Here is a 27003-nt window from a genome sequence, read left to right on the forward strand (position 1 = left end):
CTTGATCTCAAAACAAAGTGTTGTCTCGTTATTGGGGGAATTGGATTGTATGCTGATGGCCAGGAGTGTAAGCTGATGGTATGCTTTTCCTGTTCAGCTGTTTCCAGTATTCGTGTGTTTCCTGTTCTGGAGTTGGTGAATTCATGTGTTTGCAGTTCAGGAGATTGGTGCTTACAGTAGCTGTCGGTGCATCTGGAAAGGGGAATATCGCTTAAACGTTTTTTAACCTCTGGTGAGTAAAACGGTCCGTTACACCCTCCATACGTGAAGATGGATTTTTTTTTCCAGGCTGCTCACTGTTTACTAGACATGCCCCTACTTGCGGTATAGCGAGTAGGGGCAAAATTTACTAATACTAAGTCATTTTTACTTAGTATTAGTAAATTTGGCTGAAAGACCAATTTAGGTCTTTCAGCCTTTTGGTAGATAACTCCCTAATACCGTGGGAATTAGGGAGTTATCTACTAAGCGGCTGCAATAGAAGTCCCAAAATGCTGAAGTTCCAAAGTTGCCGAAGTGTTGAAGTGCCGAATTGCCGAAGTCCCTAATTGCGAACATCCCGAATTTCGGAATGCCGAACCGAACCGAAAATTTTCCCCATGCACATGCCTATCAGGTGTCAGGATCGGGACAGGGATCCAACACGCAGAATACAAACAGGAGCTAGGTACGTATACCGGACCTTAGAATGGCCGGACTAACGTAAGGAGAAAGCAAAGAATGGTCAGAGACAAGCCGAGGTCGAGGGAACGAGAGAACAGGTAAGCGAGAGACGAGCCGAGGTCAAAGGACACGAGAGGTAAGCAGGAACGAAAATACAAGCCGAGTCAGAACCAAAAAGACAAACAGTAATAAGAGCACTGAGTGACCAGACAAGCTAGAACCACGACAGGGCAATGAACCATTACACACATCCCTATTTTATACCTTGGCTCTTTAATTGATGACTCCGCCCCTGACGAGCCCTGATTCGTTGTTTGGGACTAGATTGACAGGTCGGGACGTGATTGCCGTCATGACGTCGGCTCCTGAGCGCCGCGTCATAAAAGGAGGCGGGGCTATCGCGGCCGGCGTGTAAACGGCCATGAGAGCTGTGAGGATCGGGTGAGTCAGCCCCCCTGAGAGGACGGCCGTTTGAAAGTCTAACCTCCTCCGAGGTAGAGACTTCAGGTACCCTGACAGTACCCCCCCTCTCAGAAACGCCCACCGGGCGGAAGGAACCGGGGCGAGACGGAAAACGAGCATGAAATGCCCTGAGGAGACGAGGGGCATGCACATCTTCCCGGACCACCCAAGACCTTTCCTCAGGACCATAACCTTTCCAGTCAACAAGATATTGCACCCTCCCCCGAGAAACCCGAGAATCGAGAATGGACTTGACTTCATACTCCTCCTGACCCTCAACCTGGACAGAACGAGGGGAGGACACAGCGGAGGAAAACCTGTTGCAAACCAAAGGTTTCAACAAGGAAACATGAAAGGAGTTCGGGATGCGCAGGGCAGGCGGAAGAGCCAGACGATACGCAACCGGGTTTATACGAGACAGAACCTTGTAAGGACCTATGTAACGAGGAGCAAATTTCATGGAAGGAACCTTCAAGCGGATGTTTCTGGTACTCAACCATACCCTATCACCCGGGGCAAAAACCGGAGCCACCCGTCTGCGTTTGTCAGCGTGTTGTTTGGACACCGTGGAATTATGAAGAAGAATTCGTCGAGTCTGATCCCACAACTTTCTCAGATTGGCAACATGAACATCAACCGACGGTATCCCTTGGGAAGGGGAAACCGACGGAAGAACGGAAGGATGAAAGCCATAATTCATGAAAAAGGGGCTAGAACGAGTAGAATCGCAAACGAGATTGTTGTGCGCAAACTCCGCCCAAGGAATCAGACCGACCCAATCGTCCTGGTGTTCAGAAACAAAACAACGCAAAAATTGTTCAACCTTTTGGTTGGTGCGTTCGGCAGCTCCGTTGGACTGGGGATGATAGGCAGAAGAAAAATTCAATTTGATGCCAAATTGAGAACAGAAGGACCTCCAAAACCGGGAAACAAATTGGGGCCCTCTATCAGAAACAATTTCAGAAGGAATACCATGTAAACGAAAAATCTCCCTCGCGAAAATCTCAGCCAATTTGGGAGAAGAGGGCAATTTAGGCAGGGGTACAAAATTAGCCATTTTAGTAAACCTGTCAATCACCGTGAGGATAACAGTATGTTTTTTAGAAACAGGCAAATCGACAATGAAGTCCAGAGCCAAACAGGACCATGGTTTCACGGGAATTTCTAGGGGGTGCAAAAGCCCACATGGAAGCGTATGAGGTTGTTTAGTCCTCATACAGACATCACATGCCCCAACGAAGTCCTTAACATCCTTACGTAACGAAGGCCACCAGAAATCTTTAGAAATCAGAGAACACGACTTGCGTATGCCAGGGTGTCCGGCAAATTTACTGTTATGAAAACAGTGCATCAGTTCCAGTTGGAGTTCAGGGGGGACGAAGTACCGATCCCCAGGGACAAGTCTGGGAGCCAGATGTTGTACTTTCTTGATCTCAGCAAGCAACGGGGAGTGAATCTTGATGCTCGTGTTGGCAACAATATTACACTTGGGAACTACAGAAGAAAAAAACATATCAGACATAGTAGAAGGTTCATGTTGGCGGGACAATGCATCAGCCTTAGAGTTCTTAGAATCAGGTCTATAAGTGAGCACGTAGTTGAAATGAGTAAGGAACAAAGACCAACGAGCCTGCCTGGCGGACAAGCGCTTGGCTTCCCCTATATAGGACAAGTTCTTGTGATCCGTCAAAATAGTAACCGGGTGTAAAGTCCCTTCCAACAAATGTCTCCACTCCTTTAACCCCTTAAGGACCAAACTTCTGGAATAAAAGGGAATCATGACGTGTCAGGCACGTCATGTGTCCTTAAGGGGTTAAGGCCATAATGACCGCTAATAGTTCCCTGTCACCAATATCATATCTGCTTTCAGGCCCAGATAATTTCTTGGGAAAAAAAACACATGGGTGCAGCGGTTTATTCAAACCTAGCCTTTGGGACAAGATAGCGCCTATACCTGTCTCTGAGGCGTCTACCTCGAGTAAAAAAGGCAAAGAGGTGTCAGGATGAACTAATATCGGTGCTGAGGCAAACTGTTCCTTGAGTGTTCTGAAAGCAACAAGCGCCTCAGGAGACCAAGTCTTGGTATCAGCACCCTGTCTAGTCATATTGGTAATAGGAGCAATAATAGAAGAGTACCCCTTAATGAAGCGCCTATAATAATTGGAGAATCCGATAAACCTCTGAATGGCCTTGAGTCCTTTGGGCAATGGCCATTCTAAAATTGATTGGAGTTTAACCGGGTCCATCCTAAACCCGTCTCCAGAAATAACGTAACCAAGAAAGTTTATCTGAGATTGGTCAAAGCTACACTTCTCCAATTTGCAGTACAAACCATGTTGTAGAAGTTTGCGCAATACCCTTCTGACTTGTTTGTGGTGAGTCTCAGGCTCTCTAGAGTGTATTAGTATATCATCCAAATAAACTATAACACATTCATGTTGAAATTCCCTAAGAACCTCATTAATTAGGTCCTGGAATACAGCAGGAGCATTGCAAAGCCCGAAGGGCATTACCGTATACTCATAGTGGCCATACCGGGTATTGAAAGCCGTTTTCCATTCGTCTCCCTGCTGAATTCTCACCAAGTTATAAGCTCCCCTCAGATCTAACTTGGTAAAAATCTTGGAGCCTTTCAGACGATCAAAGAGCTCAGTAATCAAGGGAATAGGATAAGCATTTCTAATCGTTATCTTATTCAAGCCCCGATAATCAATGCAAGGCCGTAGAGTGCCGTCTTTCTTATCTACAAAAAAGAAACCGGCCCCGGCTGGAGAAGAGGATCTCCTAATAAATCCCTTGTCTAGGTTCTCCCGTATCTACTCCTCTAAGACTAAGTTCTCCTTAGTGGATAGAGGATATACTGTACCCCTCGGAGGCATAGTACCAGGCAGGAGTCTAATCTTACAGTCAAAGGACCTGTGTGGGGGTAAAGTATCAGCCCTCTTTTTATCAAAGACTGCCTTTAAATTCAGGTACTGATATGGTATCTGTAAATCTGTGGATTGGTTAGTGTTACTCGGTGCGTCAACTACGCAAACCGGTGAGATTTTCCGTAAACAACCTCTCTGGCAACCCTGACCCCAGGAGACTATCTCACCTTGTTCCCAATCAATAATATGGTTATGCTTCTTAAGCCAGGGATACCCCAAGACTATTGGAACTGAAGGAGATGAGATAAGCATGAGGGATATTCCTTCCTCGTGTAAAATACCAATGGTTAACTTAACTGGTATAGTCTCACGAAAAATAACAGGTTCTGATAATGGTCTACCATCTATGGCCTCAACGGCCAAGGGTGTATCCCTTAGCTGAGATGGGATAGAGTGGTTCGTGACAAAGGCTTGGTCAAAAAAGCTTTCAGCTGCTCCGGAATCTATCAATGCCATAGCATTAAGTACTCCCTTTTCCCAAGCTAAAGAAACAGGTAACAGAAGCCTATGATCTTTGTAATCATATATAGAGGACAAGATAGAAACACCCAAGGCCTGTCCTCTTGAGAAACTTAGGTGCAAGCATTTCCCGGACGGTTAGGGCAATTTAGGCGTAGGTGACCTCTTACTCCACAATACATACACAGCCCCTCCCTTCTCCTGTATTGTCTTTCACTTTCTGAGAGACGAGTGTTATCTATTTGCATAGGTTCTGGGAGAGCTAAAGTTGTAGATTCAGAATTCTGAAATGCGGGAGCTAGTCTTAAGGAAGGTCTATGAGTTCTATCTCGAGTGTTCTGCCTCTGTCTCATGCGTTCATCTATTCGAGAAATAAATGAAATTAATTCTTCCAAATTTTCAGGAAGATCTCTTGTGGCAACCTTGTCTAGGATCTCATCTGATAATCCGTTCAGAAATACGTCCATATAGGCCTGTTCATTCCACTTGACCTCTGCCGCCAAGGATCTGAACTCTAACGCATAATCCACAAGGGTTTGGCTATGCTGTCTAAGACGTAATAGTAGTCTAGCTGCATTGGCCTTTCTTCCTGGAGGGTCAAAAGTCCTCCTAAAAGTAGCGACAAATGCATTATAATTATAGACTAACGGATTATCATTTTCCCACAGAGGGTTTGCCCATCTAAGAGCCTTGTCAATGAGTAACGAGATTATGAATCCAACCTTCGCCCTGTCTGTAGGGTAGGCACGGGGTTGTAATTCAAAATGAATCCCTATCTGGTTTAGGAAACCTCGACAGGTCTCCGGATAACCGCCATAGCGTAAAGGGGAAGTAACACGGGAAGAGGCTCCCACTGTGGCTACCTCTAGGCCTGTATTAACAAGAGAGATGGATGGTGTACGCATCTCCTCTGATTGATTACTAGGATGGGATAGCAATGCTTGCAGCGCCAGAGCCATCTGGTCCATTCTATGGTCCATGGCTTCAAATCTCGAGTCAGGGGAACCAATCTGAGCGTTTGTACCTGCAGGATCCATTGGCCCTGTCGTAATGTCAGGATCGGGACCAGGGCCGCCATCAGGGGGTGACAACCATGACGGTTGTCATGGGCCCGGCGGCCCTGGGGGGCCCGGACTGCTCTGGCAGTTCTGGGCCCCACTTTCCCTCTCTGCACACATAGATCGCGAATATCGCGATCTATGTGTGCAGCCGCGTGCCCCCCCCCCCGGCTGCCTGTTACCGCAGAGGGGGCCCAGGCAGCACACAGCTTCTCCTCTCTTCTCTCTGCTAATAACTCTTGCGAGACCCGGTTGCCATGGCAACGCTCCGCGGGTCTCGCAAGAGTTATTTGAGGAGAGAAGAGAAGAAGCTGTGTGCTGCCTGGGCCCCCTCTGCGGTAACAGGGAGCCGGGGGGGGGGGGGGGGGGCCACCGGACCACCAGGGATGGAATCTCCCCCCCACCGGACCACCAGGGATCATGGAATCTCCCCCCCCCCCCCACCCTGGACAAAGGTAAACAGGGAGGGGGGAGAAACCATTTAATTAAATTATTCTTATTTTTTTTTTTTTAAATGTATGTGAAAATGTCCCTTCCTCCCCCTCCCCCTCCCCCTCTTATACCAAATGTTACACTTTGTTGCCAGCCTAACACGGCCTATAAAGACCTTTTGTCAACAATAATGGCCTCCTGCTTATTTAGTTTTGACATCTTCCTAAAGTCCTGAATTGACATAAACCAATATTTGTCATTAATGGGTTAAGAGTGTGTAAAAAAAAAAAAAAAATGACCAAAATTATAGTTATAAAACATTCATAACTACCCAAGATGAAATACTAGATTTTAGTCAGCAAGAACGTATGTGTAAATAGATTTAATAGATGTACACCCAAACCCATAGACACCCTCACAAATATTCAGTAAGTGAAGCATGACCCATCACAAAACTATTTCTTCAGCAGGATTCCAATTTGAATATTTCTCAGACTATAAAATAAGACTAACCATGGGCAAGTGGGAATTCAGACTCAGAAAAGAGAGGGGCTGCATGGATTATATCTGCAGCCATAACAGACCAGCACACTGTAGAGATTTTAGATAGCTACCAGTTAGCCAGACGTAACCCATCCATGGAGTGCTTTAAATTCTGCAACAAGAAGCTTGCATACCAACCAAACATGCCAACTAGGAGCCAATACTGCCCCACAATCGCCAGACTGGCTCTAACTAGTGCCAATGCAGTACTCCCCACCAAACTACATGAACAATTCCTTGACAATTTTGGAACATATAACTTTTGTGTATTAAAAAAACAAAAAAATAAAACAATTTTAAATAAAAAGCATATCACTCAATATTATACCTTTAAATAAAAAACCCCAGATACAGAGGTTAACACTTTATATACCTAGAAAGATCGCCAAATATCCAGTAATATATTAACTTGAAGTCTAGTGTTCCAAGCGAGGATTAGTGCAGCTGGTATATTACACTGTACAAAAATCTCAGACTACGTTCTAATTCTACTATTCACAACCTCCAAGTCCAACTAACATTCTGTGACCCTTAATATAAGGTTTTCTCAACCAAACACCATCTATAAAGATTCTAAAACACAATATACTCTCAGGAGTAATACAGACATCTCTTGAAATGTAATATATGCACATCTCATCATATACCAAGCATGAACGTTTTTATAGAGGTGGTATGATAATTTAATTTACACATGTAATAACACAAACACATATCTCCATAATGTACTGACTGGTGTATACTAATGGTGGTGAATACCAATAACAATTAGATTGTGATCTAATTTAAATAGAAATCTCTTCTTCACCTCATGTCTATCAGCTAATTACTACCACCTCCAGTGTACACAATAAACTATAAAATATAGTATTTTTACAAAATTACTGAAATATATTTCCCCATTTGCAAAACAAATATGGGAGCATCTTTCTGTAATGATATCTTGGCCTCCCCTGCCTTACAGTACGGTTTATTTACTAAAGTAAGAACACAAACTGAATTTCAAATTTAAAGGGACACTGACACAACACACACACTGCATACACTGACACAACACACACACTGCATACACTGACACAACACACACACTGCATACACTGACACAACACACACACTGCATACACTGACACAACACACACACTGCATACACTGACACAACACACACACTGCATACACTGACACAACACACACTGCATACACTGACACAACACACACACTGCATACACTGACACAACACACACTGCATACACTGACACAACACACACACTGCATACACTGACACAACACACACACTGCATACACTGACACAACACACACACTGCATACACTGACACAACACACACACTGCATACACTGACACAACACACACACTGCATACACTGACACAACACACACACTGCATACACTGACACTGTGTGTTGTGTCAGAAACCATTTAATTAAATTATTATTATTTTTTTAAATGTATGTGAAAATATCCCTTCCTCCCCCTCCCCCTCCCCCCCAGATTGCACATTTACACACATACTGCATACACTGACACAACACACACACACACACACTACATACACTGACACAACACACACTGCATACACTGACACAACACACACACTGCATACACTGACACAACACACACACTGCATACACTGACACAACACACACTGCATACACTGACACAACACACACACTGCATACACTGACACAACACACACTACATACACTGACACAACACACACTACATACACTGACACAACACACACACACTGCATACACTGACACAACACACACTGCATACACTGACACAACACACACACACTACATACACTGACACAACACATACACTGACACAACACACACTGCGTACACTGACACAACACACTCTGCATACACTGACAACACACTCTGCATACACTAACACAACATACTCTGCATACACTGACACAACACACACTGCATACACTAACACAACACACACACACTGCATACACTAACACAACACACACACTGCATACACTAACACAACACACATACTGCATACACTAATACAATACACTACACACACTGCATTCACCAATACAACATGCACTCTGCATACACTACACACTAACTGCATCCACTATACTGACACACACTCTGCATTCGCTACACATTAACACACTCTGCATTCACTACACTAACACACACTCTGCATCCACTACACACTAACACACTCTCTGCATTCACTACACATTAACACTCTGCATTCACTACACTAACACACACTCTGCATCCGCTACACACTAACACACTCTGCATTCACTACACATTTATACAAACTCTCTGCATTCACTACACTAACACACTCTCTGCATTCACTACACTAACACACTCTCTGCATTCACTACACATTAACACACACTCTGCATTCACTACAAATTTACACACACACTACATTCATTACACTGACACACTCTGCATTCACTACACCCTAACACACACTCTGCATTTATTACACACTAACACACACTCTGCATTCACTAAACTATGCACACACTCTGGATTCACTATACTGACACACACTCTGCATTCACTACACTAACATACACTCTGCACCAACTGTACACACAGCATCCACTACACAAACATCCTGTATTCACAGTACACACCCTACATCCACCACAAATTGAAACACTCTGCATTCACTATACACAGACACTGCGTCTAATACACACACTACATCCACTACAGACACTGCATCCACTAAACACATTTCATCTAGTACATACAAACACTACATCCACTACACAAACACACACTACATCACTGTACACACACTACATCCACTACTCAAACACTCTCTGCATTCACTACACATTAACACTCTGCATTCACTACACTAACACACACTCTGCATCCGCTACACACTAACACACCCTCTGCATTCACTACACATTAACACACTGCATTCACTACACTAACACACACTCTGCATCCGCTACACACTAACACACCCTCTGCATTCACTACACATTAACACACTGCATTCACTACACTAACACACACTCTGCATCCGCTACACACTAACACACTCTCTGCATTCACTACACATTAACACACTCTGCATTCACTACACATTTATACACACTCTGCATTCACTGCACTAACACACACACTACATCCATTACACTGACACACTCTGCATTCACTACACACTAAAACACACTCTGCATTTATTACACACTAACACACACTCTGCATTCACTAAACTATGCACACACTCTGGATTGTGTACACACAGCATCCACTACACAAACATCCTGTATTCACAGTACACACACTACATCCACCACAAATTGAAACACTCTGCATTCACTATACACATACACTGCGTCTAATACACACACTACATCCTCTACAGACACATTTAATCTAGTACATACAAACACTAGATCCACTACACAAACACACACTACATCACTGTACACACACTACATCCACTACTCAAACACACTCTGCGTTCACTATACACACTGCATCCGCTACACAAACACACACTCTGCATTCACTGCACAAACAGTATCTAATACACACATCCATTACACACATTCTAATTCACTTCCACTATACACACCACATTCAGTCCTGCATCATTGTCAGCGGACTATGTAGGGTGTGGGCAGGCCCGGGAGGGAGGGGGCAGGGCGAGGGGGGGGGGCCCAAACCTTGTGCTTTGTCAGGGGCCCCAACATTTCTGATGGCAGCCCTGATCGGGACAGGGATCCAACACGCAGAATACAAACAGGAGCTAGGTACGTATACCGGACCTTAGAATGGCCGGACTAACGTAAGGAGAAAGCAAAGAATGGTCAGAGACAAGCCGAGGTCGAGGGAACGAGAGAACAGGTAAGCGAGAGACGAGCCGAGGTCAAAGGACACGAGAGGTAAGCAGGAACGAAAATACAAGCCGAGTCAGAACCAAAAAGACAAACAGTAATAAGAGCACTGAGTGACCAGACAAGCTAGAACCACGACAGGGCAATGAACCATTACACACATCCCTATTTTATACCTTGGCTCTTTAATTGATGACTCCGCCCCTGATGGGCCCTGATTCATTGTTCGGGACCAGATTGACAGGTCGGGACGTGATTGCCGTAATGACGTCGGCTCCTGAGCGCCGCGTCATAAAAGGAGGCGGGGCTATCGCGGCCGGTGTGTAAACGGCCATGAGAGCTGTGAGGATCGGGTGAGTCAGCCCCCCTGAGAGGACGGCCATTTGAAAGTCTAACCTCCTCCGAGGTAGAGACTTCAGGTACCCTGACATTAGGTGGGGATTGTTCCACCTAAAGTTCTTCATACTAGAGCAGCTTCTTGCTCTAGGTTATGTAAGTAGGATATTATCCTTTTTCATATACATACCATACCACTGGAATTTGTTCTGTTTCTCTTTTCATATTGTTATATCCACAGACAGGGGTTATACCATCCAGGCCTACTAATATAGAGCTTATATAGCTCTATAAAGTGTGTGTTCCATCATTATTTATATCTATTTACTCTATTGCACCACTACTTTTCTCCTGTTTTCTTTTTAAGATATACAAACTAGAAGTTGGTCTTTTCTTCGTATGTATATTGTCATCATTTGTTCACCTCTTTTATTTATTCCGGTAGATAGATCAGTATAAAATGGGTTAGACAGGTAGATAGCTTTACTTTATTGACTCATGTAAAAAGAAACACAATAGGGCAAAATTGCCAGTTCACAGAAAGTCATAATTAAAGGAAGGAGGAGCAATTCCAGACACAGAGCAGTACAGGCTGCTCTAACTATATTCACTCCAAGTCTTATGCCAAGGTACTCGGAGTTTATTCCAACCAGCAGTAAAACCAGCCATCTGGTAAAACTGCCATGCACTTGGTCAGAGCCGGCACTTGGTCAAAGCTCAGATCGCCCCGCCGGGCATAACACGTCATATATGTATACTGTGTATAGGGGTGTAGTGTTTGTATAGGGGATAAATTCATAATGATTTAACCCTTTAGTGACCAGAGCACTTTATAAATTTCCTACCGTTTGGGACCAGGACTGGTTTTACATTTCCGCGGTGTTTGTGTTTAGCTGTAATTTTCTTCTTACTCATTTACTGTACCCACATATTATATACCGTTTTTCCCGCCATTACACACACTTTTTCGAACTTTGACCCCCAAAATCTGTTACGCATCTACAACCACAAAAAAACACCTGTGCTAAATTGTTAAAAAATGTTTGGAAATACCCAATGTGTCAGAATTACAGAATGATCCAGCACGTAGAATTGTGTAACACGGAGGACTGATAGGTAACATATACCGAACCTTAGAATGGCTGGACTAACGTACCAAAGAATAGTCAGGAATAGAGGTCAAGGGATACAGAAAGAGACACAACGATAAGGAAAAGCCAGGAGTCAGGGATGCCAGAAAACAGGGAAGTCAAAAACAATGCCAAAGTCAAATAACCAGAATAACCAGAATCAATAACGCGCTCTCGGACAACCACAAGGGAAACCACGACAGGGCACTGAGCAAGAGGAGAACTGGGCCTAAATACCCCTCCTCTAGATCTGATAGGCTGTAACCGGCCTTTGACCTCAAAGACAGTAACCAGGTTCCCATTTGCATAATTGCTGCTCAGCATTAACCCTTCTGTGGATTTGGTTGCTGCTCGGCACAACTTTTCATGTGTGGACAGTAAATGCCATTAACCACATATTCAAAAGCGGATGAATACGTGACACGGTGTTAACATGTCAGCTTTTTGTGGAACGTTATAGGGTTATACACCCTGTTCCAAATTATTATGCAAATTATATTTTTCTAATTTACCTAAATAATTGATGTAAATAACAGTCAGCATAATTCTCATGTTATCAACTATTAAGAGTACTGTGATGAGAGCAATCTCGCCACATTGCATTGGAGAAGCCTGGTTGCCAGCCTGCTGCCTTTGGACTATGGCCCTGGGAGATTGGGCCCTTTAAAAAACGTATTCGGCCCTAACAGAGTGCATGTCACTCATTCTGGCCCTTTAAACACAGTGGGGTCATTCGGTACTTGCCCTGTGTGAGCGGTGATACCCCAGATAGCTATGCCATGGAGCCCATTCATATAATGAAAGACTATGGGAAAGACTTTAGCTCCATGGCAATTGAACTGTATGTGTGTGGTCTGAGCGCCATTCAATAATATGCGCTCAGACCTAAGCTATCTGGGGATATGTTGCATGTCTTTATTTTATGTAGTAAATGTAACCTTGTGTATTTTATTGTATTTTATGTCTTTTTGCAACCATGTGCTCAATGGAGTCTGCCTCTATCCCTTGATATAATTGAATTATTTTCCCATTGTCTCCAGGAGAGAGGGCTCTGTAAAACTGGTCTGAACCAGATAGTAAAGTGCCAGCCAGGCCCCAAAAGATACTTTTACTAACTTTTGAACCCCTGGTCTGATTCATGCCATTTTTTTAATATGTTCCCCTGAATGGATTGATTGTGAATATGTATTTTTATGTGAATGTGATGTATGGTTTTAGAGTTATGAAAGTTGGGTAGAAAGTATGTTTTAACTGTATGTGTAATTGAGTTTCCTCTCAGGATAAGGGGAGGGAATCTGTGGGATGTAACTGTTATGTGATTGGTTGTTTTATCCCTCCCTGTGGGTGGTCCTGTATTTGCAACAACTGTAATAAAAACCAGGATGGGTGTGCCAGCACCTGAGACCACTGCTTGACCCCCAACATGGAGCCTTGTCTCGTTATTGGGGGGATTCACTGTATGCTGTTAGAGACTGATTGCCAGGAGTGTAAGCTGATTGTATGCTTTTCCTGTTCGTCTGCTAGCAGCTATTCGTGAGGTTCCAGTTCGGGAGTTGGAGTGCTATTTTGTATCCAGTTCGGGAGTTTGGTATTCTGCAGTAGCTGTGCCTGTCTCAGAAAGGGGATTATCGCCTAAACGGATTTTAACCCCTTGTCTGCTGAAACAGTCCGTTACAAGTACAATTCAAATTTTATTCAACAAACCTCCTAATGATAACAGTATTTTTTTTTTTAAACATAAACTTACAATGCACTGTTCCAAATTATTACGCACAGTAAGTTTCAAAACACTTTATAGGTTGTAAAGAACTGAAAATTGTCATTTGTTGTGTTTGCAGCATATTTATTGAAATCAAAAGCAATTTTTTAATCAAACTTCTAACAACATTTTAACAGGTCACGTTACATTTTAACATAGGACCCCTTATTTGATAGCAGCTTCACAAGTCTTGCATCCATTGAACTTGTGAGTTTTTGGACAGTTTCTGCTTGAATTTGTTTGCAAGATGTCAGAATAGCCTCCCAGAGCTGCTGTTCGGATGTAAACTGCCTCCCACCCTCATAGATCTTTTGCTTAAGGATGCTCCAAAGGTTCTCAATAGGATTGAGGTCAGGGGAGGATGGAGGCCACACCATGACTTTCTCTCCTTTTATCTCCATAGCAGCCATTGATGCAGAGGTATTATTTGCAGCATGAGATGGTGCATTGTCATGCATGAAGATGATTTTATTATGGAAAGCATAGTTCTTCCTTCTGTACCAGGGAAGAAAGTGGTCAGTCAGAAACTCCACATACTTTGCAGAAGTCATCTTTACACCTCCGGGGACCCTAAAGGGGCCGACCAGCTCTCTTCCCATGATTCCGGCCTAAAACATGACTCCACCACCGCCTTGCTGACATCGTTGGAACAGCGTGGCCGTCCACCAACCATCCACTACTCCATCCATTTGGACCATCCAGCGTTGCACGGCATTCGTCAGTGAGCAGGACTGTTTGAAAATTAGTCTTCATGTATTTTTCTGCCCAATGCAGTCGTTTCTGCTTGTGAGCATTGGTTAGTGGTGGCCGAAAGGTTTATGCACAGTTGAAAGACTCTGGAGGACTCTACACCTTGATGTCCATGGGACTCCAGAGGCACCAGCAGCTTCAAATATCTGTTTGCTGCTATGTAATGGTATTTTAGCAGCTGCTCTCTTGATCCGATGCATGGATCTGGCAGAAATCTTCTTCAATGTGCCTTTATCTGCACAAACCCGTCTGTGCTCTGAATCAGCCACAAATCTCTTAATAGTGTGATGATCATGCTTCAGTTTTCGTGAAATACCTAATGTTTTCATACCTCGTCCAAGGCATTGAACTATTTCACTCTTTTCGGCAGCAGAGAGATCCTTTTTCTTCCCCCATATTGCATGGAAATGGTGCTCTGCTTAATAATGTGGAACACCCTCCTTTAGTAGTTTTTCCTTAAATTGGGCTCACCTGGCAATCTAATTATCACAGGTGTCCGAGATTGTTTTCAGTGATCAAAAGAGCCCTGAGACGGTACAATCCGTAACTCTGTCAAGCATTGCCTTCTTCCCATAAAATAATATTCCCAATAATCCACAGGAATAAATATCGACGCATCACCAAATAATCCACACATGAGCCAAAGCTTAATGCTGGAACAGAACTTTACTGGAAGTAACAACAACAGGTATTCAAGCTGCAGTTTCTTTTATGCCCTGCTCCCATGCAGGGGAGGGACACACACGTTATCTACAGTAGCCAATAAAACAGAGGTTACAGCCCACACAAAATCCCCCCCTCTGCCTGTGATTTAATTATCTTATACAATAGAAGATGCAATTATCACAGGCAGGAAAAATACAGGTTTTACAGCATATGCATATCTTCTAAAATATACATAACATTCACATAAAAAATGTGGTTGGGCGGTACGGTGTCCAGGTGACAGTGGTTGGGCGAAGTCGAACAGTTGATGGTAATCCTGTTCTAGCTCCCATTCGATGGTGATCAGGCGGGTGATATCTGGTTCCAGGTCAGTAGCATCAGGGAGCTTCAGTGCATCCAATCGCCATTCCCTGATGTCCCAATACCGGGACTCCTTGGTGCTCCCAAAGTCACTGTCCTCCTACAATGCCTCCCATAACAGACCAGGGCCATCGTAGTCACTGCCCTCTGGCCTCTCACTCTCAGCCATCCAGGGGCACCTCTGGACTGAGAACCACCGTAGCGCCCGGTATGCCTCATCCAACCACAGTTCTTTTCTGATCAACCTCTGCAGTTCCAGCACCCCCTCGCTTGGGGGTAGACACCCCAGGAAGGGCATCCTCAGCGCCGCTTGTTTCTGACTGCGCTGTGCTTCACTTGGGAGATTTTCTCCCCATGAACCTCGAGTCCACTCCAAGGCCTCGTGCCAGAGATCTCGCCGTAACCCATCTCTCCAGGCCAGCTCCTCCTCGGCTGAAATAGGGCCACACTCCTGGGCCAAGGCATTTTGTAGCCTCCATAGGAACTCCTCCTCGTAGGTTGATGCTGCCCGGGGGCTAGCTTGCTCCATCCCTTTGAGTTCCTCCGAAGCCAGGGTTTTCCCTCTTTTGTTTTGCCTCTTTCGCTACAATGTTCATTACCTGTAGAACAATGTCAGCTGTTGGGTTCGGACCGAACCACGCTAGTCTCTCCCGAATCTCCCTGTTGGCTGGCGATTCATTCTCCCGAATCGCTGGTGTCTCCATCTCCTGAACGGTTGGTGTTGCTGCAACCAAGTTCTCCCGGTCTAGCTCCATTAACTCAGCCATAACGACCTGCTTGGTTTTGCTGCTAGCAATCCTTCCATGTTGCTGTGCATAGGGATGCTGCCCGTAGCTAGCTCTATCCCTTGAGTTCCTCTGAAGCCAGGGTCGCTGCACGAGTGCTAGCGTTGCCCTCCATGCACTATACACTTAGTGCCTTCCTACAATCCTCTGTGCAGGGGAAAAGAAAGGAAAATCCCGCCGCTTGCCACCAGTTGTGACGGTACAATCCGTTACTCCGTCAAGCATTCCCTTCTTCCCATAAAATAATATTCCCAATAATCCACAGGAATAAATATCGTCGGTATCACCAAATAATCCACACATGAGCCAAAGCTTAATGCTGGAACAGAACTTTACTGGAAGTAACAACAACAGGTATTCAAGCTACAGTTTCTTTTATGCCCTGCTCCCATGCAGGGGAGGGACACACATGTTATCTACAGTAGCCAATAAAATATGCATATCTTCTAAAATATACATCACATTCACATAAAAAAATTATATATTCACAATCAATCCATTCAGGGGAACAACATATCAAAAAATGGCATGAATCAGACCAGGGGTTCAGAAGTTAGTAAAGTATCTTTTGGGGCCTGGCTGGCAGCATGGCTATCTGGCCCAAACCGGTTTTACAGAGCCCTCTATCCTGGAGACAATGGGGAAAATAATCCAATTATATCCAGGGATAGAGGCAGACTCCATTGAGCACGTTACCAGTAAAATACAAAAATACATAACTCCTATCATACTGAATTGAACGGGCCAAATCTCCCAGGGTCCATAGTCACAGGGCAAGAGGCGGGCAAGCAGTCCTCTACAGGCACAAGTGGCAAAGGGCACTTCGTCACAGTAATAAATCCATTAATAAAGTAGCAGGGAGGGAAAGTACCGAATGAATGGAGGGTGATTCTTCAGAATTGCCCCCCTTTTACTCCCTGCTCTGGCAGACATGACTGGACCTTTCCGGGTCCAGTGGGGCTGACGAGACTGCCAGTCATTAGTCCCAGAATAAGTCTGTTTGGCGGGCCAGCCCACATACAGCATTCAAAGGGCCAGACCTCCCGGGTCCATAATCCCAAGGCAAGAGGCCGGCGAGTAGTCCTCTCCAGGCGTGCAGGTCCCTGACCTTCCGTCTGTCAGTACCCCGGTTAGTCAGGCAGCCCACCCACAAATAAAAATTAGCAGAGTAGCCCCCCCACGATAAACGGTACTGGTCTGTAGGTTCCAGGTTGTAGTGGGACGGTGTAGTACCCACGGTCTCCCTGGTGCAGCTAGGCAGACAGCTGGGGTTACTTGGGGGGCAGAGGCCAGCGGCGCTCTGCCCTGATGCCAGCTCTTCCATTGGGGTACCCCGTGGTAAGCCAGGCTCTGGACCAGGGGAAAAGGGAGGGCAGAGGCTAACCGCGCTCTGCCCAGATGCCAGCTCTGCTGCTGGGAGGGGGTCAGTGGGTATCGTAGGCTCATCCACTGCCCCTAGGACCCAGTTGTGATGTAGCTGGGGAGGGGAAGTTTCGCTTACCTCCTCCTCCTGGCATCCCTGCAGGGTTGGTTGGGGATGTGGACCGCCCGTCCCGCATCCCTGTAGGACTGGCACAGAGACCGCGGTCCCATCTGCGCCAGTGTAGTTGGAGTTGTTATCCCCCTCACCTGGTTTCTCCTGCTGCGGTGGGAGAGAGGGCCCGGCTGGCCTCACTCCCCAGGACGCTGGTTGCTGTAAGGTGGAGGGATCTGCCATCACCTCCTCCTGGAACTCAGGCCGCCGCTGGGAAGAGAAACCGGGTGTCTCCTCTCCCTGTGAGATGCACTGCCACTGGGGATCTGGGCCGGGTACCGCGCATCCCTGTAGGGCCGGTGCAGAGACCTCCGTCCCATGTCAACCTGCCATCTGTGGGTCTCCCCAGGACCGCTCTATAAGGTTGCTCACCTCTGGGGCTGGTTGGACAGAAGGGGGTACGGTGTCCAGGTGACAGTGGTTGGGCGAAGTCGAACAGTTGATGGTAATCCTGTTCTAGCTCCCATTCGATGGTGATCAGGCGGGTGATATCTGGTTCCAGGTCAGTAGCATCAGGGAGCTTCAGTGCATCCAATCGCCATTCCCTGATGTCCCAATACCGGGACTCCTTGGTGCTCCCAAAGTCACTGTCCTCCTACAATGCCTCCCATAACAGACCAGGGCCATCGTAGTCACTGCCCTCTGGCCTCTCACTCTCAGCCATCCAGGGGCACCTCTGGACTGAGAACCACCGTAGCGCCCGGTATGCCTCATCCAACCACAGTTCTTTTCTGATCAACCTCTGCAGTTCCAGCACCCCCTCGCTTGGGGGTAGACACCCCAGGAAGGGCATCCTCAGCGCCGCTTGTTTCTGACTGCGCTGTGCTTCACTTGGGAGATTTTCTCCCCATGAACCTCGAGTCCACTCCAAGGCCTCGTGCCAGAGATCTCGCCGTAACCCATCTCTCCAGGCCGAGCTCCTCCTCGGCTGAAATAGGGCCACACTCCTGGGCCAAGGCATTTTGTAGCCTCCATAGGAACTCCTCCTCGTAGGTTGATGCTGCCCGGGGGCTAGCTTGCTCCATCCCTTTGAGTTCCTCCGAAGCCAGGGTTTTCCCTCTTTTGTTTTGCCTCTTTCGCTACAATGTTCATTACCTGTAGAACAATGTCAGCTGTTGGGTTCGGACCGAACCACGCTAGTCTCTCCCGAATCTCCCTGTTGGCTGGCGATTCATTCTCCCGAATCGCTGGTGTCTCCATCTCCTGAATGGTTGGTGTTGCTGCAACCAAGTTCTCCCGGTCTAGCTCCATTAACTCAGCCATAACGACCTGCTTGGTTTTGCTGCTAGCAATCCTTCCATGCTGCTGTGCATAGGGATGCTGCCCGTAGCTAGCTCTATCCCTTGAGTTCCTCTGAAGCCAGGGTCGCTGCACGAGTGCTAGCGTTGCCCTCCATGCACTATACACTTAGTGCCTTCCTACAATCCTCTGTGCAGGGGAAAAGAAAGGAAAATCCCGCCGCTTGCCACCAGTTGTGACGGTACAATCCGTTACTCCGTCAAGCATTCCCTTCTTCCCATAAAATAATATTCCCAATAATCCACAGGAATAAATATCGTCGGTATCACCAAATAATCCACACATGAGCCAAAGCTTAATGCTGGAACAGAACTTTACTGGAAGTAACAACAACAGGTATTCAAGCTACAGTTTCTTTTATGCCCTGCTCCCATGCAGGGGAGGGACACACATGTTATCTACAGTAGCCAATAAAATATGCATATCTTCTAAAATATACATCACATTCACATAAAAAAATTATATATTCACAATCAATCCATTCAGGGGAACAACATATCAAAAAATGGCATGAATCAGACCAGGGGTTCAGAAGTTAGTAAAGTATCTTTTGGGGCCTGGCTGGCAGCATGGCTATCTGGCCCAAACCGGTTTTACAGAGCCCTCTATCCTGGAGACAATGGGGAAAATAATCCAATTATATCCAGGGATAGAGGCAGACTCCATTGAGCACGTTACCAGTAAAATACAAAAGGATACAAAAATACATAACTCCTCACAGATGCCATGAGACACACTAGAAAGGTTCGGCGACACATTACATCGCAAGTGCGGTGGGTGCACCCAGTGGGATCCTCCCTCCCCCTCCCCCTCCCTCCTCCTACTTACCTTAAAATCGCCGCTCGCATCCTCCTTCTCGTCTCCCGGCGGCAGCGTGTATAACGCTGCACGCTGGGAGACTGTGCATTTATGCAAACGCCGGGGTCAGCCACGTGACCCGGCGGTAAAGTCACAGTATGACAATCACAGTGGGAGGTATAGATATCTCCCACGTGTGATTGTTAATTCTGATTGGAAGTTATCCAATCAGAATTAACCACAGGGTTTAAATACTTACCTTTCCTGTCCCTCAGTGCCCTGTAGTGGTCTTTAGTTACCTGTATTGCTGTTTGCTTCTCTCTGGTTACTGATTATTTGGCTTGTTCCTCCGACTCTCCTGTATTCTCCATCCCTTTGACCTCGGCTTGTTTCACGTTCTCCTGTTTTCTGGCTCCCCTTACTTGGCATGTCTCCTTACTATTCTTGGTGTGCTTAACCCGGCCATTCTAAGGACCGGTACTGCGCCTTTTCCTCTCTGTGACCTGTTAGCGTGTTAGGTTCCCTGGATCGTGACATTACAACAGGGCCATAATGGAACCTGCTGACATTCCACAGCTATTAGTTAATCAGGAGGCTAGAATGGACGGTTTAGACCACCGTATGGATGAGTTTGCTCAAGCTTTGCAAACCATACTGGCTCGTACTGCACACTTGCAACCTGCCGTCCAGGAGGCTACTGCTGCTGTGCCCGAACCCATTCCCGATCCAGTACCCATTCCTGCTCACGTAGTTCATATGACGCCACCACAGCGCTATAGCGGTGATCCAGCGTTGTGTCGTGGTTTCCTCAACCAAATTGATATCCATTTGGTGATGAATCTACGTTCCTACCCCACTGACAGAACCAAAATAGCTTTTTTAATAAACCACTTGTCCGGGAAAGCTTTAGCATGGGCCAACCCCATGTGGGAGAATACGTCTCCTATGTCCTTTGCAGATTTTTTGACAGCTTTCAAACGCACGTTTGATCAACCCGGTAGGGTTGCCTCTGCTGGCAAAGCTCTGCTTAGGGTTCCACAGGGTAACAGATCTGTAGCGGATTATACTATAGAATTCCGCACACTAGCAGCTGAAGTGGTTTGGAATAACGACGCCCTCGTAACAGCCTTTCAGGAGGGTTTGGCCGCTTACATACTGGATGAAATAGCATCCAGGGAATTGCCTGTTCTTCTGGAAGATGTTATAGACTATATAATTCTTATTGACAACCATATTAGAGAGAGGCATAGTCAAAGATGGATACTCCGGTGTTACCTGCTTTACCCAGTACTGCATTACTAGCTCTACCCCCTCCTAGTCAACCATCCCCGGAACCCATGCAATTGGGTGCTACGGGCTTGACCGAGGCTGAAAGAGCGTATCGTAGAAGGGAGGGGTTATGCCTTTATTGTGTAAAAAGGGGGCATCTCTGTAGGACCTGCCCTAAATTACAGGAAAACTTCTGCACGTAAGGCATAGAGAGGGGTCGGCCTCGGGTGTTATGACATTGTCCCCTCATGTATCCATCTCTAGACCGTTTATTACGGTTTCTCTTTTGATCAATAAAACCATTATAACTACCAAAGCCTTGATCGATTCAGGTGCGGCAGACAACTTTGAACTTTGATAAACCCGCAGCCTTGACTTTGATCCAAAAGGCCACACCCTTGGCCGTTGAGGCCATAGATGGTAGACCACTTGAGAAACCTCTGGTGACCCATGAAACCCAAGAAATGGTTATGTCTGTGTGTGCTTTGCACAAGGAAAGGTTAAGCTTCCAAATAATTGACTCCCCTACTGCTTCCATCGTTCTGGGATTTCCCTGGTTAGTTAAACACAACCCAGTACTCGATTGGGGTTGTTTAGATATACTCTCCTGGGGGAATCTTGTCAACGAGACTGTATGGCCCATGTACGTCCTGTTTGTTTACTCAATGTGCCCACGGCTAAACCACTTTCTGTTTCTGTCCCTTCTGTGTATGCAGACCTTGCATTGGTTTTTGAAAAAAGGGAGGCAGATAAGCTACCTCCACACCGTGACTATGACTGAGCCATAAACCTTTTACCGGGTACTATGCCACCTAGGGGTAAGGTCGACCCTCTTTCTGAAAAAGAAAATTGGGTTATGGAGGAGTATACACGGGAATCCTTGAGGAAAGGTTTTATCAGAAGGTCCTCCTCTCCTGCTGGTGCTGGTTTCTTTTTTGTTGCCAAGAAAGAGGGTGACTTAAGGCCATGCATAGATTACAGGGGTCTGAACAATATAACGTTCAAGAACGCCTATCCTATCCCTCTCATCACTGAGTTGTTTGATCGTGTCAAAGGTTCTAGATATTTTACTAAACTAGACCTCAGGGGGGCATATAACCTTGTTCGTATAAAGGAGAATGATGAGTGGAAAACAGTGTTCAATACACGTAGTGGACATTATGAGTATCTAGTCATGCCTTTTGGACTGTGTAATGCTCCTGCTGTGTTTCAGGACCTCATAAATGGTGTCCTTAGGGATCTACTGCATGTCTGTGCCGTGGTATACCTTGATGACATACTTGTATATTCTCCTGATTTAAAGTCACACCATACTCATGTGAGGATGGTGCTTAAGAAATTGTTGCAGAACGGCCTTTATTGCAAGTTAGAAAAATGTTTGTTCGACCAGACTTCTGTGCAATTCCTAGGGTATGTCATTTCTGAACAGGGATTCAGCATGGATCCTTCTAAATTGGAAGCCATACTGTCCTGGCCTCTTCCCCAAGGACTTAAAGCAATAAAGCGCTTTATAGGGTTTGCCAATTATTATCGGAAGTTTATTAAAAACTTTTCACCCCTTATTTCCCCTATTACGAAACTAACTAAAAAAGGTTTGCACCCCAGGGTTTGGACTCCTGAAGCCCTTGAGGCCTTCGAGACTCTCAAAAAGGCATTTGCCACTGCCCCTGTGCTACACCATCCTGATCCTTCCCTTCCCTTTGTTATGGAAGTGGACGCTTCTGAATCAGGTGTAGGAGCAGTGTTGTCCCAAAGATTATCGTATGACGAACCCCTCCATCCCTGTTGTTACTTTTCTAAAAGGCTGTCTGATTCAGAAAAGAATTACGACGTCGGGAACAGGGAACTATTGGCTATTGTGATGGCTTTTAAAGAATGGAGGTACTTATTAGAGGGATCTAGACACAAAATGTTGGTTATAACTGATCACAAGAATCTCTCTTATATAGCAGATGCTAAAAGATTGTCCTCTCGGCAGGCTAGATGGTCTTTATTTCTTTGGCGCTTTCAGTACGTTATTGCATATAGGCCTGGTTACCGTAATGTCAAAGCTGATGCTATCTCCCGACAGTACGAACCTTTGGAGTTTATTGCCCCCGCTCCCGAACCCATTGTACCTGCGTCTCAGATAATAGCTGCTACTCGTTTGGTTATTTCGTCTCCTTTCCTTGATAGTATCAAGACATACCAAACCCAAGCAGCCTCTGAGACACCTGTTGGTAGACTATACGTGAAAGTAAAAGACAGAAAAAAGTTGTTAGCTTTATTTCACACCGCCAAAACTGCTGGTCATCCGGGGATTACCAAGATGTACAAGGGTCTCCTTCAACAGTTTTGGTGGCCTTCACTTAAACAAGACGTGGTGGATTATGTGCAGGCTTGTCGTGTCTGTACACAGTGTAAGTCGCCTAATGTTAAACCCCGGGGACACCTGATGCCCCTATCTGTACCCACGAAACCCTGGACCCACTTATCCATGGATTTTATTGTGGATCTTCCTTCCTCTGATGGACAGACAGTAATTTTGACTGTGATGGATAGGTTCTCTAAAATGGCGCACTTTATTCCGCTTAAGAAACTTCCTTCTGCGGTTCAGTTGGCTCAGGTGTTTGCCAAAGAGGTGTTCCGGTTGCATGGTACACCACTGGATATCGTATCCGACAGGGGTTCTCAATTTGTCTCTCGGTTTTGGAAGGGCTTTTGTGCTGAGATGGGGATCTCCTGGTCGTTTACGTCCTCCTATCATCCACAATCTAATGGAGCTGCTGAACGGGCTAATCAGTGCGTGGAGTTGTATTTACGCTGCTTCACGAATGCACACCAAGACAACTGGTCTCATCTTCTTCCCTGGGCTGAATTCGCCAGGAATACTGTGACTCATTCGTCTACTGGCTTAAGTCCTTTTATGGTTGCTTATGGGTTCCAACCCTCTGTCCTTCCCGTGTATTCTCCGACAAGGGAATGCCCACTTTGGACGAGCACCTCGCCTCCTTACGGAAGATGTGGGATCAGGTCCATGTTGCTCTCTCTCGTGCAGCGGTTGCTCAGAAGAGATTCGCTGATCGCCGTAGGTGTGCGGCTCCTTCTTATGCTCCGGGTGATAAGGTTTGGTTGTCCTCTAGGAATCTCCGCCTCAGGGTTCCCTCAATGAAATTTGCGCCCAGTAGTGATGTACCGAACTGTTCGCTGGCGAATAGTTCCCGCCGAACATAGCGTGTTCGCGTTCGCCGCCGCGGGCGAACACATGCGCGGTTCGATCCGCCCCCTATTCGTCATCATTGAGCAAACTTTGACCCTGTGCCTCACGGTCAGCAGACACATTCCAGCAAATTAGCAGCAGACCCTCCCTTCCAGACCCTCCCACCTCCCTCCCAGCATCCAGTTTAGATTCATTCTGAAGCTGCATTCTTAGTGAGAGGAGGGAAAGTGTAGCTGCTGCTCATTAGATAGGGAAATTGATAGCCAGGCTAGGGTATTCAATGTCCACTACAGTCCTGAAGGACTCATCTGATCTCTGCTGTAAGAACAGCATCCCGTAAAAGCCCTTTTTAGGGCTAGAACATCAGTCTGCTTTTTTTGTTCTGTGTAATGTAATTGCAGTTGCCTGCCTGCCAGCTTCTGTGTCAGGCTCACAGTGGATACTGTGCCCATTTGCCCAGTGCCACCACTCATATCTGGTGTCACGATAGCTTAAGCTTGACATTTAAAAAGAAAACATTTTTTTTCACTGTAATAGATTGAAGAGCAGTTAGTTGCCTGCCAGCTTCTGTGTCAGGCTCAGTGGATACTGTGCCCATTTGCCCAGTGCCACCACTCACATCTTGTGTCACAATAGCTTAAGCTTGACATTTAAAAAGAAAAAATGTTTTTCACTGTAATAGATTGAAGAGCAGTTAGTTGCCTGCCAGCTCACCCTCACACCCGGGAGGTGATGCAGAGTCTGGAGATACCCGGTTCGGGACTCCCCGCCGCAGAATTGCCCGCTTCACAGCCCGCAGCCTGCACGGGTGGGAGCCGCGGAGAGACGGCCGCTCTCCCGGTTCTCAGGCTGAAGAGGGGACACTCACGCACTGCTTCCCCCCCCCCCTCTGGACCGGTGGGGGATATCCTGGTCCGCACCAGCACGAGACACGCCAAACGGAAACATCAAAGCAGATGCACCCCCAAGCAGCATGGACGCAGTAGGGCCCAAGATGGCGGACAAGCCACACACCACTACACGTGGCCTGCTGCAACCACAACGCAGCACAGACAGACACACAACGAAGAAGATAAGGGAGACGAAACATGGCACAAGGGACACCCTTGCCACCCCACCCAGACACCCCCAGGAGTTCTTTGACCGAATCTGCTCCAGCTTATGGTCACAACTCCTCTACAAGGTCCGGGCCTTCAAACAGGCAGTTCGAGCGGTGGCAGCATGGGTCCGACTAGCTACCCGGCGGCACCTGTGTGGGTATCCACAACGAGCCCCCAGGGTGGCCTCTGGAAGTGGACGAAGACAGAAGGCGAAGCAGCGAGTAGCGATGGCTCGCCTCTCAGACGCCAATACTCACCTTTTCAAGCGTCCACAACCAGCAAAGAAAGTCCACGGACGAGCGACAGCCCAGCCCCAGCAATACCCCGAAGCAAGCAGACTAGCTAGGGGGCCAGCTCAAGAGACTGCTCTCAGCCGGAATAGTACAACCACAGCACAAGAGGTGTCCCCCACGTGGCAAGCCTCGGACCGCTCTCAAACACACGCCATCAGCCTGCCGTCCGCGGGCATAGGGTAAAAGGGGACATTTGGGGACATTTGCATCAAGATGGCACACTAGTATGACACTGTGCAAAACCAATAGGCTACCTAGCTCTCTTAGAACTTTCCACGCTATTTGTGTCTCTCCCAGATAGGCGTTTATTTTCTACAAATGTGCATTGGCTTATATCGGCATTTTAGACCGCAAGTTGAATATGTCTGAACATGTTTCTACTAATGTGCCTTCTCTTCTCTTCTCATCTTCTCACCTCCTCAGCCCTGTATTGATATAAACTAAATTGCGCTCAGGCTGCTTATAGACGAAATCACTTTTAGCATTGTATTACTTTAAATACCTGATTCAGTTACGCTGGTTACCTTACTATTTTAATATTTGTGTTAAGGGCTCCTGATAGTACAGAAGATACAAACACTGTTAGGTGTGGGATGGTATTACAAGAGCAAGTCGGTTGTGGTGTGCCGGAACCGACGATGAGGTAGACCTGTAAATAAAGAGGGCCCACCAAGAAGAAATGTGAGAAAAAGGAGTTGATAAAGAGGAGTGGGTGGGAGGGTGATGCAGTGCTGACCTCGGACGGTATGGAGCCAGGTAAGGGGTGTCCCTTAAGTAGGTAGAAGGTGAGTCATACGCCCCTCCCACAATTACAGGCCAAAAGGCCTTAATACTTGTGTTAAGGGCTCCTGATAGTACAGAAGATACAAACACTGTTAGGTGTGGGATGGTATTACAAGAGCAAGTCGGTTGTGGTGTGCCGGAACCGACGATGAGGTAGACCTGTAAATAAAGAGGGCAAAAGTAGAAAATCAAAATTTATTACGAAACGAGCAATATACATACTTTAACCAGACATATCTTGAAAGGCATTTCTAACTTCTTGTACTGGGTTAGGTGTGTATCTAGAGTATGCAGAGGACTTCCAGCGCTGTAGTGGCTGCTCCTAAGCGGAAGGAGTGGCCCGAATAGTTATTTGCTTTTAGGCCTAGTTGTGTAAGTAATGACCTGACGTGGGTCATGAAGGTGGTGGTAGTGAGTACCGAACCTTGTAGACAAAAGTGGTTGAGATGGTGATGCTTGTAAAACCTGGGTATATGTGTCCAGTAATGTGACGGGGCACCACTCGTTGTGGGTAGGATAGTATC

This window comes from Pelobates fuscus, chromosome 4 (assembly GCF_036172605.1).
Source record: "Pelobates fuscus isolate aPelFus1 chromosome 4, aPelFus1.pri, whole genome shotgun sequence".
Lineage (NCBI taxonomy): Eukaryota > Metazoa > Chordata > Amphibia > Anura > Pelobatidae > Pelobates > Pelobates fuscus.